The sequence below is a fragment of the Daphnia magna genome, unplaced genomic scaffold (assembly GCF_020631705.1).
Source record: "Daphnia magna isolate NIES unplaced genomic scaffold, ASM2063170v1.1 Dm_contigs092, whole genome shotgun sequence".
NCBI lineage: Eukaryota > Metazoa > Arthropoda > Branchiopoda > Diplostraca > Daphniidae > Daphnia > Daphnia magna.
Window position 1 is genome coordinate 414,705 of NW_025533122.1, and position 12,164 is coordinate 426,868.

Consider the following 12,164-nt stretch of genomic DNA (forward strand, 5'->3'; position numbering starts at 1 on the left):
AGGGTACTGGCAAATAGAAATGGACGAACAGTCAAAGAAGAAGACGGCGTTCATCGTTGAGAACAATTTGTATGAATGGAATCGGCTCGCCTTCGTTATGACTAATGCCCCAGGAACCTTCCAACGATTGATGAATTTTGTCCTTAAGGAAGAGATAGGAAAGACTTGCTTGGTTTACCTAGATGACATTATCATCTTCTCTAAGACTCCCTTAGAACACATAACGAGCCTGCGGAAAATCTTTTATTTACTTGAAGAGGCAAATCTCAAGGTGAAACTATCAAAATGTAGATTTTTAGAGACATCTGTCCAGTACCTCAGCCACGTCATCTGAGCAGAGGGCGTAGCACCAAACCCCGTCAAAATCGAATCCCTAGTAAATTACAGAAAACCACTTACTGTTAAAGAAATACAGTCTTTTTTGGGGTTAGCGTCATACTACCGACGGTTTATCAAGGGGTTCTCCACAGTGGCCCACCCCCTCATACATCAAGCGAAAGGTAAACCGCAGGACAGGATTAAATGGGGGCCCGCTGAAGAAAAATCCTTCGAATTCCTTAGGAAATGCCTGATGACCGACCCTGTTCTGGCCTACCCGGATTTCACTAAAGAATTCCTAATTTACACTGATGCCAGCGATTATGGACTAGGAGCCGTTTTGTCCCAAATACACGACGGAAAAGACCAACCAATCGCCTACGCCAGTAGACACCTGAAGAAAGCAGAAACCAAGTACTCTACCATCGAGACGGAAGCCGTGGCCGTGATTTTCGGTATAAAGCGTTTCCGCCATTACCTTCAGGACGAGCCATTCGTTATCATCAGTGACCATCGCCCGCTGCAGTGGTTGCAGACGTTTAAAGACGAGACGAGTAGATTAGGAAGATGGTCAATATTGTTGGCTCACCTCAAATACTCGATAAAGTACCGGCCGGGTCGAGTCAATGAGAATGCAGATTTTCTATCCCGAATTCCGGTTAATTCAGTTCGAACAGCCCCTGAAGAAGATGACGCCATACTCCGCGAACAGAAAAAAGATTCGTTGTGTATGGACATAACAAATTACTCAGAACATGGATCCCTTAGTGAAGAGAATACAGACCAGATTTGGGCGAAAGAAATCAAGCTGTATGGCATTGCAGGTGGCCTTCTGTGTCATACACAAGAGCCCATCTCAAAGAAGAGACGGAAGTTCGTGCAACAACAAGTGGTGGTTCCCTTCAGCCTAAGAAAACAGCTATTGAACGAGTATCACGACTCCCCTCTATCCTGCCATCTGGCATACCAGCGGACTTGCCTCCGGATTACAGACAAATACTACTGGCCAACAATGCTCCCCGACGTAAAGGAGTACTGCCTCGCTTGTAAACCCTGTGCCCTCAAACGACGATCGAATCTTCGGGAATTCTTAAACCCCCTAGACCTCACCTCAGGACCCTTCGAGATCTTAGGGCTAGACTTCTTAGGGCTAATTCAACCACAATCCCTGAAAGGGAACAATCACATCCTAGTAATTACTGATTACTTTACGAAATGGGTAGAAATTATCCCTCTAGTAGACCAGACCGTCCTTTCAACGAGCAAGGCGCTAGCAGATAGAGTCATTTTGTATCATGGTCCCCCAAGGGCCATTGTCACCGAACGTGGTTCGAATTTTACGTCCGAGCTGTTCTCCTCACTTTGTAAGACACTTCAAGTTAAACAGTTGAGGACCCCTGCGTACCATCCACAGACTAATGGCTGAACCGAAAGTTTTAACAAAACCGTAGTAGAAATGCTACGGAAATACATGGAACAGGGTTTCTCTAAATGGGAAGAAGTGCTAGGCCCAGTTGCTTTCACCTACAGGAACTCTGTACACTCCTCCACCCTAGAAACCCCCTACTTCCAAAATCATGGCCGCGATCCAGTAGTGCCTATTGACCAATTTTTACAAAACCCAGCAAACATCATCATCCCATCTGACTACAAAAGCAGGCTAATGCAACGTCTTCACGAGGCCTTCGTATTGGTTAAAGCACTTGACCCAAGCCAGGGAACAGAAAAGGACCCAGTACGACAAGCGAGATCGTGATCAAGCATTCAACATCGGTGGCAAGGTGTTAATCGACGTAAGAACGCCAATGGCAGGCACAAGCAAGAAACTCATCCCCCGTTTTATAGGGCCATACCGCCTCACAAAAATCAACAACAACCACACCGTTGAAATTCAAGAATGCGCGGGAAAACAGACCCAGTTGATGCACGTAAACAGGATCAAACCCCTTTATGAATCTTTTATCTGGAAGGAAGAACCTTGCGTAGATTTCCAAGAGAGCCGTGATCACCACATACCACCGGAGCTCACCAACGAACTATAAGTACCACCCCCAACGGATGAAGAGTACGCTCTGCAGGAAGAACAAGATCTGATAGACCTATACGCCGGTCCATCCCCCTTACCAGAAGGAACGATAACTTCAAACCTCCACAAAAGACCAAACACAGACCTCTCTTTCACCCCGGAACGACTCTCTTTAACGGCTTTAGAGCCAGTAGCCCAACCAGTCCCCCCCTCCCCCCGTAGCACTCCGCCCCGAGCGCTGCACTGGTCTACGTCCATGTAGCGCCCTTAGACCCCCAATGGCCGTGACACGTAGCGCATCCCCTCGTATAAATGTTAGATGTTTAAATATAATTTGAGTAGCAGCCATATGAACAGTTCATCATGCGTTGTTAACCATGTGTCTTTTCACTACATACCGTGCCGTAGAACAGAATCCGTTACTTCCTTATGTATCATTGCTATGCATTTCCTTGTTTTAGTCGTTATTTCGTGCTTTTCGCCGTATCGTATCTTCTCTTGCCTAGATTATTGTTGATGTCCCTCCTCGCCCTCCTGTTTTTTACCCCCATGCCCGCATTTAATGCCACCGTGTGTAACTGTGATGGTGCGGCAAACCTGGGATTCCTGGAGTTCACGGAGGAAGACTGCTCTTTTGAAGCCGCCCCCACTCCACCGGTACCCATTACGTACGCTATCTACTCTACACTACCAGAAGTTAAACGCTTTGCTGGCCACACGTGTAGCATGTGGGTAGCCACCACCACAGTGTACAAGGACTTCATGCAATGGAATCAAGTGTCTTATGGCCGCAACCCCATCTAAGTGGATGCAGCAACGTGCCGAAGGATGAGAGACTCACGACAATGTCGAGGAAAGGCGATGGATATATTACTGGTCCCAACTCGTTCGCCCTGGAAGGCCACCCATTCGTGGAAACCAGTTGGCTTCGGACGGCGACAGAAAAGATGACCAACTGTCGCCTCGAAGAAGTGACCTTACAGAGCGAATGCCCGAACTGTACCATCAGCTCTCCACTTGGCGACCTCCCTGGAGCAATAAACGGCTCTTTCAAACAGAACCTCGTGACCCTCGTCTGGGACGATTCCTGGAAGGAAGCGAAGCCGTGTGAGTTAAGGGTTATCGAAAAGGGAATTGGCGTCAAATACTCAACCGAAAACGACACTACCTTCCGTATTCGGGAGCCAATTAAGCAGCTGGATTTTATATATTCAATAATAAACAGTTCCATCTGCGGAGGAGGAAACCACTGCCTACCATCCGGTTCTAGGAATGGACAGAGTCGTCATCGCGGTTCGGGAAGCCGCCAAGGGAGCCGATCTCGTCGAGATGATGCCCAATAACGCGGACGCCGTAGCCAAGATGGCGCTGTCCGAACTGACACGGGCGGAGATCGAATATGCCAGTCATACACAATACATCAGAGACTTCGCAATGGACATTTCAAACCACCTGGCCCGAGAAATTCGTAACCTGCAATGTGAAAGCCGGAAAACCGCCTACCATGCCGCTGAAGCCGATGGTTAGCCGCTAAGCATCTGGACCTTCCATTATGCACCAAGCTACTGGCGGTCGGGGCATCGTATCCGTTTTGCAGTTTTTTTCCCAGCAACGTCACCTTCGAGACGGTTTTCACGCCATGTGGAGCCCAACCTCGGTGGGGCAACCAGACCATCAACGTGGAAGGTTGGGAGCTCACGAAGTACTCCGATTGCTACGGGCACGCAAACTTCGTCAACTTTAACGGCAAAGCCCACACCTTCAAGAACAACACCTGGATGCCAATCAACCCCAGCCTAGATATACAAGGCCGCCGTTTCATCGACACTATGCCCCTGGAGGTCGATAACTTGTTGGGCATGATACTGCAGTTGCACCCCACAAAAACAACGTCGCATCCCCTAAGTGCTTCAACCATCATGGCCGACATCCTGGCGTACATACAGATGGGCTATGTCACAGAAATGTTGGGCAAACGAGACGTCAACACAGTCCTCGTCCACCCCGGACAAGCACAAAACGTCTCCTTCATGGCAAGGATCGGATACTGGCTTCGGAACTTCGGCATCATGTCGGGAGTAGGAGTATCCATTGCTCTGGCTTTCCGATTCTGCGGACTCGGTTCCCTCCTGGGTCTTTACATCCCATGCTGTCGGTACTTTAACACGTGCAGTTGGTTAACGCCACCTCAGTCTGCTCATCAAGACATTGAGTTGGGGCCCCAAGCAACCAACAACTTGGCCCCAACTACTCCGATCACCATTGTCAATATACCCCCGCCCCCAACTCCCGCCGGTTCCGCAGGGCGGCTAGGGTTAAACCAACAACCATACCTCATCCCACCCACTTCACATCCTCGTAGCCTAGCCCAACACAGAGAAGCAGCAGCCCTTTTCTCGCGTCCCTAGTATTAGAACCCCACGCGTTGATTGCCCCCCTTAATTTTCCCATGTATCATGCAATGTCGTAGATTTTATGTTAGTGTCCCTTAAAATCAACCCACCCAAAATCGTGCCGAGTATACCATGTACCCCATAACACCCCACCAACCCATCGATACCAAGCGTTCCTAATCCTTACCGGACTCTATCCCTAAGCTCCAATCCCTAAGCTCCTATCCCTTCCATCCACGGATGATCGGGAAGACCAGAAAGGTGGACAAGTGGCCTGGATCCCCGACCCGGACGAGGAAGACATCCTCTACTGTGCAGACTACTCGTCTGACATGGAGGAATTCCGATACGTGGTGGCCTGCCCAGATAACAGATAGGACATCCCGTATTGCGCGGACAACCCCGACGACGACGAAGTTATGTACGACGCAGACGTTTCAGGTGACATCGACGACGTCTCCCTACTCTCGGTAGACGACCCCTGGGAAGAAGACTCCTTTTCCTCAGGCACCTCCAACCTCCGCTTAGATCCGATCGCACTACTCTAAGACAGGTCCTCACCATACTGTATGTCACCGGCCAGTGACGTCCAGGAAAGGGGCATAGACATTGCAGCGCTAAACGACAGCATCGCGAGGCTTCGTGGCGGAAAATGCAATGTCAGCTTCGTCAGCAATCATTACTCCCTGGACTCCGACGAAGAGGACCTGGCAGCAGTGCGGAATGTCGAACGCAGCTATAGGTTACCCGCACAAAAGGAGCCAGAGTACGGATGGGAGATCGGTGAGCTGGACGCGTCCGGGAATCATTCGTGGAGCCGCAACGAGGAGCCCTGGCCGAGGTCACCCACCGCTTGTGACGAAGGAAGAACCGCCGAAGAATAACTGACCCCCTTACGACCCAACCGCCCTACGCAATGCTGATTGCAGGACGCAATCTTGTAGGAAGGGGAGCTATGTAAGGACTCCCACTAGAGTTAAGACTTTATGTAAAATTAAGTTAACTTCATTTAGTTACTACACCCAGTCTTATCATTGACCTTGTTCTTTTTTTCACACCAGTTCGCATGGCCTGCGAAATGGTGGTACATTCCTTCATCTTTATTGCCCACGCTAACCTTATAGCGTCTGCATCTTGGGTGTGGTATAATACCCACCGTAACTTAGATGTTCGGGTTAGTTTCCGTTTTAGCAGTCGTGTGTAGTTGTTGCTCTTTGCGTTCCCTACTATCGTGTAGAACCCTAATAACAAGTGTTGGAGAAATAAACAGTTTGTGCCAAGACTCACCGTACGCACTGTGTCCTCTTATACATCGCCGCTCCCCACTGCCAGTCCAACCCATGCTTCCAGACCCAACGTCACGGCACTCACCGTCACAAACAAGGCGTAAACATGTCATCAAATCTAGCGTAAGTAACCTTCAATCTAACCTTGGTAGCTGTCCTACCTTTTGTTCTTTTCATATCCGGGCAGCCGACGTGACTTGCTGACGGATCTTAACAAACATGACCGTAAACCACCCACACAATCCGAAATACTACTTTTAATTGTACTTACACTATTTTATGCATTTATCGCTCTGTTTGCGTGCAATCAAATCAGTCACGTCAGACTTGGCTGAATAATTATTGCATTATACTACAAACGAATACTGGTTTTTGTTGATTTATATTTAAGTTTACCCTTTATCCCAAAAACCACTATCATTTTATGAATCAGTGGAATAAAACACACAATTTTCAGTACTTGTTATTGGTTTTAAATAAGAAGATCAAGATTTAATTTAAGATCTAAACTGTGAATCAAACGAAAATTCAAGAAGTACCATTACACGACAGGAGAATCATCCTTGCTTATACTACAAACGGAAACTTGTTTTTCTGGATTTATATTTATGTTTACCCTTCATCCCGAAAACCACTGTCATTTTATGAATCAGTGGAATAAAACACACAATGTTCAGTACTGTGTATTGGTTTTAATAAAAATATCACGACTTAACTTAAGATCTAAACTGTGAATCAAACAACCATTAAAAAGGTACCATTACACGACAGGAGAGTCACCCTTGCTTATACTACAAACGGGAACTTGTTTTTGTTGATTTATATTTATGTTTACCCTTCATCCCGAAAATCACTGTCATTTTATGAATCAGTGGAATAAAACACACAATGTTCAGTACTTTTTATTGGTTTTGAATAAAAATATCATGACTTAATTTCAGATCTAAACTGTGAATCAAACGAAAATTCAAGAGGTACCATTACACGACAGGAGAGTCATCCTTGCTTATACTACAAACAGAACCTTGTTTTTGTTGATTTATATTTAATTTTATCCTTCATCCCGAAAACCACTGTCATTTTGGAATAAACTGCCGCTGCCACTGCCGAACCACTGTCAGTGGAATAAAACACACAATGTTTAATACTTGTTATTGGTTTTCAATAAAAATATCATGCCTTAATTTAAGATCTAAACTGTGAATCAAACGACCATTGAAAAGGTACCATTACACGACAGGAGAGTCATTCTTGCTTATACTACTAACGGAAACTTGTTTTTGTTGATTTATATTGATGTTTACCCTACATCCCGAAAATCACTGTTATTTTATGAATCAGTGGAATAAAACACACAATGTTCAGTACTTGTCATTGGTTTTGAATAAAAATTCCATGACTAAATTTTAAATCTCAACTGTAAATCAAACGAAAAATCAAGAGGTGCCATTACACGACAAGAGAGTCATCCTTGCTTAAACTACAAACGGATAATGGTTTTTGTTGATTTATATTTATGTTTACCCTTCATCCCGAAAACCACTGTCATTTTATGAATCAGTGGAATAAAACACACAATGTTCAGTACTTGTTATTGGTTTTAAATAAAAATATCATGACTTAATTTAAGATCTATACTGTGAATCAAACGAAAATTCAAGAAGTACCATTACACGACAGGAGAATCATCCTTGGTTATACTACAAACGCGAACTTGTTTTTGTTGATTTAGTTTTGTTATCGTCGATACCTTGACAGGGCCGTCGATTGTTCATTCCGTTTTCGTCCGTCACATTTTCAATCGTCGATACCTTTACAGGGCCTTCGATTGTTAATTCCGTTTTTGTCCGTCTTATTTTCAATCGTCGATACCTTTACAGGACCGTCGATTGTTAATTCAGTTTTTGCCCGTCTTCCATATTTTCAATCATCGATGCCTTTACAGGGCCGTAGATTGTTCATTCCGTTTTCGTCCGTCAAATTTTCAATCGTTGATACCTTTACAGGGCTGTCGATTGTTAATTCCGTTTCCATCCGTCATATTTTCAATCGTCGATACCTTTTCAGGGCCGTCGATTGTTAATTCCGTTTACACCCGTCTTCCATATTTTCAATCGTCGATACCTTTACAGGGCCGACGATTGTTAATTTTCGTCCATCATATTTTTACAATCATCGATACCTTTACAGGGCCGTCGATTGTTAATTTTCGTCCACCATATTTTTACAATCGTCAATACCTTTACAGGGCCGTCGATTGTTCATTTCGTTTTCGTCAGTCTCTTGCCTATACAATCGTCGATACCTTTACAGGGCCGTCGATTGTTCATTTCGTTTTTCGTTTGTGCACATTTACAATCGTCGATACCTTTACAGGGCTGTCGATTGTTCATTTCGTTTTCGCTTGAGAACATTCACAATCGTCGAAACCTTTACAGGGCCATCGATTGTTAATTTAATTTCGCCCGTCTTTCTTATTCTCAATCTTCGATACGTTTACAAGGCCGTCGATTGTCAATTTAGTCTTTGTCTGTCGTTTAAATTTCCATCGTCGATACCTTTACAGGGCCGTCGATTGATAATACACTTTATCCATTTTGTGTACTGTTCATCGTCGATACCTTGTCAGGGCCGTCGATTATACAGTGGGGATTCGCAAAAACTCTAAGTTACCGAAAACTTATTTACCTAGCGAAATGTCTCAACCACGGACACCTGACGGCAGCACAACTAGTATGCCAGATATTGGTATTCCGGTTCATCGTAACAGAAATGATACTGGAGTTGGCAGCCAAAGTCGATCATCAGATTCCAGAAGTCAAATATCCCTTACACCGGAAAAACGACTTCGAGCAATTGAGGTGGCATGGGTCGAACGAGACACATTAGTCGTTATCCTTGAGCAACAGTGTCGTGAGATAGAGCAGTTGATTAGTAACCATGGTCGCCGTTCCATATTAAAACACCTGAAGACACAAATCCATAGCCGCTTGGAGCAAGTGCGAAATTCCCATTTCTTGTACAATCAATGATTATGGGAAGCTAACAAGCCGATGACGGATGCCTATACTTATATTATAGGCATTGAATTTCGTGTCCGAGGAGCATCACCACAGGTGAACCATTACCTTTGTGATCGACGTGATTCGCCAGTTTCTACTGTCAGTCGTGCTACTCTTAGCCAAGCTGATGAAGACTCTTTCGTTACGGCAGATGAATATCATTACGATCAGTAACCGCAAACGCATTATCCGGTGCCATTTCGTCCAATGGTTAGGACTATCAATCGATATACCTCTCGAACTGTATCAGCGATTGGGAGCCCGCCCACGTCTGAGTATAATCCTAGACCACAACAATTACGGAGAGGTAGTACACCACCTCCTTTAATGCCATCGTTCAGCAGCGATGATTGGATTAACAGGCGTACACCTCCACCAAGGGGAGCTTCAGCGGGGTTCAGCCCAAATTGGCTAATGAATGCGTTACCACAGATAAAGATCACGCCATTCAATGGCGATCCAAAGGAATGGCCAACCTTTATTTCTTCTTTTAGGGACATGATCCATAATGTAGTACCATCGGACGCTCAACGCCATGCTTTCTTAAAGCAGTTGCTCACAACAGAAGTTCGTTGTTACATAGCCGAATACTTGTACAATCACCATTACGAATACCGTCCACTTATTATGATGCCTTAGTAGAACTGAAGAAGCGATATGGTCAACCACAAGTGGTTGCTCGGAGCCATTTGATGGCTCTTATGAATCTTCCATCGATCCGAGATGATGATTCAGAGGCACTAGCCAAGCTCAACCGAACTCTTCATGGAGCCATGCATGCCCTGAGGACCGGCGGATATGAGCAAGACTTGGAATCTGGAATGACTCTGGAACACGTCGTCTCCCGTTTACCTCCGTGAATGAGAAGTAGCTGGGACGTGAAAGTGTATCGGATGACCCCAACACGAGCTACTCTCAAGGATCTAGCAAAATGGATAGACGAGATGGTGATGGGTGAATTGATGACCAGCTCCACAGAAGGAAAAGAAAGCGGGAAGTGCTAAGCATTCCACCAAACCAACTCCTTTCTTTGGGAAAGGTCCTGTTGTTTTTCACACCTCCACATCTCCACCAGTCAAGAAACCACAGCAAAGTCCTTCCTCTGAGAGAAATTCGTCATCGCTGAAGAAATGCGTTATTAAGAAGTGCATTTATTGTGATAACGCTTATTCGATAAAAACCTGTTCCACATTCAAAGATCTAGATGTTACAGCTAGAGTGGAGTCGGTAAAAGAGAAACGATTATGTTTTAGGTGTCTGATTGGAACACATCGGGGAACTGAGTGTCCCACCGAAATCGTCTGCAATATTGGGAACTGTGGTCAACGGCACCACCCTCTATTGCACGGAGCGCCTCGAGTTTGTCCCGCGAATGCTTCAACCACTAAAAATGCAGGTCAGCCATCAGCAAAATCGTCTGATGGTCGCGCAATGACCATTAAAAACAGGGATACGGCTATCAACACTTTCCTAGCTATCGTTCCTGTGTTACTTCAAGCTAACGGGGGGAAATAGAAACTTTCGCTATTCTAGATCCAGGAGCGACCGTTAATTTAATTCGAGAGGATGTAGCTAATTAGCTCAAATGCAAAGGGAATGCAAGGAATGTATCCTTTGACTCGTTTCACAACCAAGACCCACAGTTTCAATCAACTACGGTTAGTCTTACTGTGAAGGCTGTTAATAGATCTTTCGAATCGGATTTAAAGAAGGTCTCTACTGTGCCGACTCAGTACCTAAAGTTACCATACCCACCGAAGGAATTAATGGAGATCCGAAGTCGTTACCCTCATCTCAAAGACGTAGAACTGGTTGATGTTGGGGAACCAACCATTCTTATTGGAGTGGGAAACCAATGGCTGCACCTACGTCTCGATGAAAGAATACTTCCTGTTGGAACCGACTCTCCCTTTGGTTTATTGAAGCCATTTGGTTGGACTTGCGTTGGCGATCTAACATTAGGAACGCAGCAACATGATTCAACGGTTTGTGGTTCAAACTAACCCTTGCTGACGGTGCAAAAACTCTGCTACCATGTACAAGAATCACCGACGGAAGCATTACTTTTGCGTCAAGTCGAGAAATTGTGAGAAACGGAAAGCTTTCCAATTGTAACTCCGGCTCAACCGCTAGAATCAACCGAGGATAAACTAGCGAAGAAGAAATTCGATGCAACTATTCAATTCGACGGAACCAGGTATGAAGTTGGTCTACCATGGGTTTCAGATGATATCGCATTACCCGACAATTACAATAGTGCATTGCGTCGACTTTTTTCTATCGAAAACTAATTCGTTCACAATTTAAATTCTGCTGAGAGATACAAAGCCGTAATCGATGACTATGTGGCAAAAAGATTCACGCGGCCTCTCAAAGAAAGTGATTGAAGGGGACCTTTGGGAGAAGGTGGTACCTTCCCAATCATGGAGTCGTAAATCCTCGAAAACCCGAAAAGGTTAGGGTGGTCTTCGACACTTCGGCAAAGTTTCAGGGAATTGCAATCAACGAAGTGCTCTTAGAGGGTCACAATCTCATGAATGACATAGGTGCTACCCTTCTACTCTTCAGAGAAAAGTCGGTGTCCCTATCCGGGGATATTCAACAAATGTTTCTTCAAGTTGGCGTGAAGAAAGAAGACCGTTCCGCCCTACGATTTCTGTGGCATCCACCTGGTTCTTGAAAAAGAACCACCGTATATGAGATACAGCGACAAATCTTTGGATCGGTCTCATCCCCTTTCATCTGTTCTCAAGTGCTCCGACATATTGCTGACCTACATCGTGAAGAATTTCCGGAAGCTGCTGAACGAGTCTAGAAGAACTTCTATGTAGATAACCGTCAGGATTCTTTTTAAACCGAAGAGGAGGCTAGTCGAGCGGTCAAAGATTCTACAGCATTGCTAAAAAAGGGAGGATTCCATCTGAACCAATGGCTCTCTTCATCTCGACGGGTATTGTCACGTTTACCAGAAGTTGATCGTAATCAGCCTCGCCTGAATTTGGATCTAGAAGATTTGCCCACGGAGAGAACCTTAGGTGTTTTATATGACAGCGAAAGTGACAGCTTCATCTTTGATGTT

General features: G+C 45.2%; 1 pseudogene; it reads left to right on the forward strand.

The window, feature by feature from the left end:
- The first annotated feature begins 2,893 nt into the window (after positions 1-2,893).
- On the forward strand, positions 2,894-4,752 carry LOC116935573 (annotated as a pseudogene).
- Positions 4,753-12,164: the final 7,412 nt, after the last annotated feature.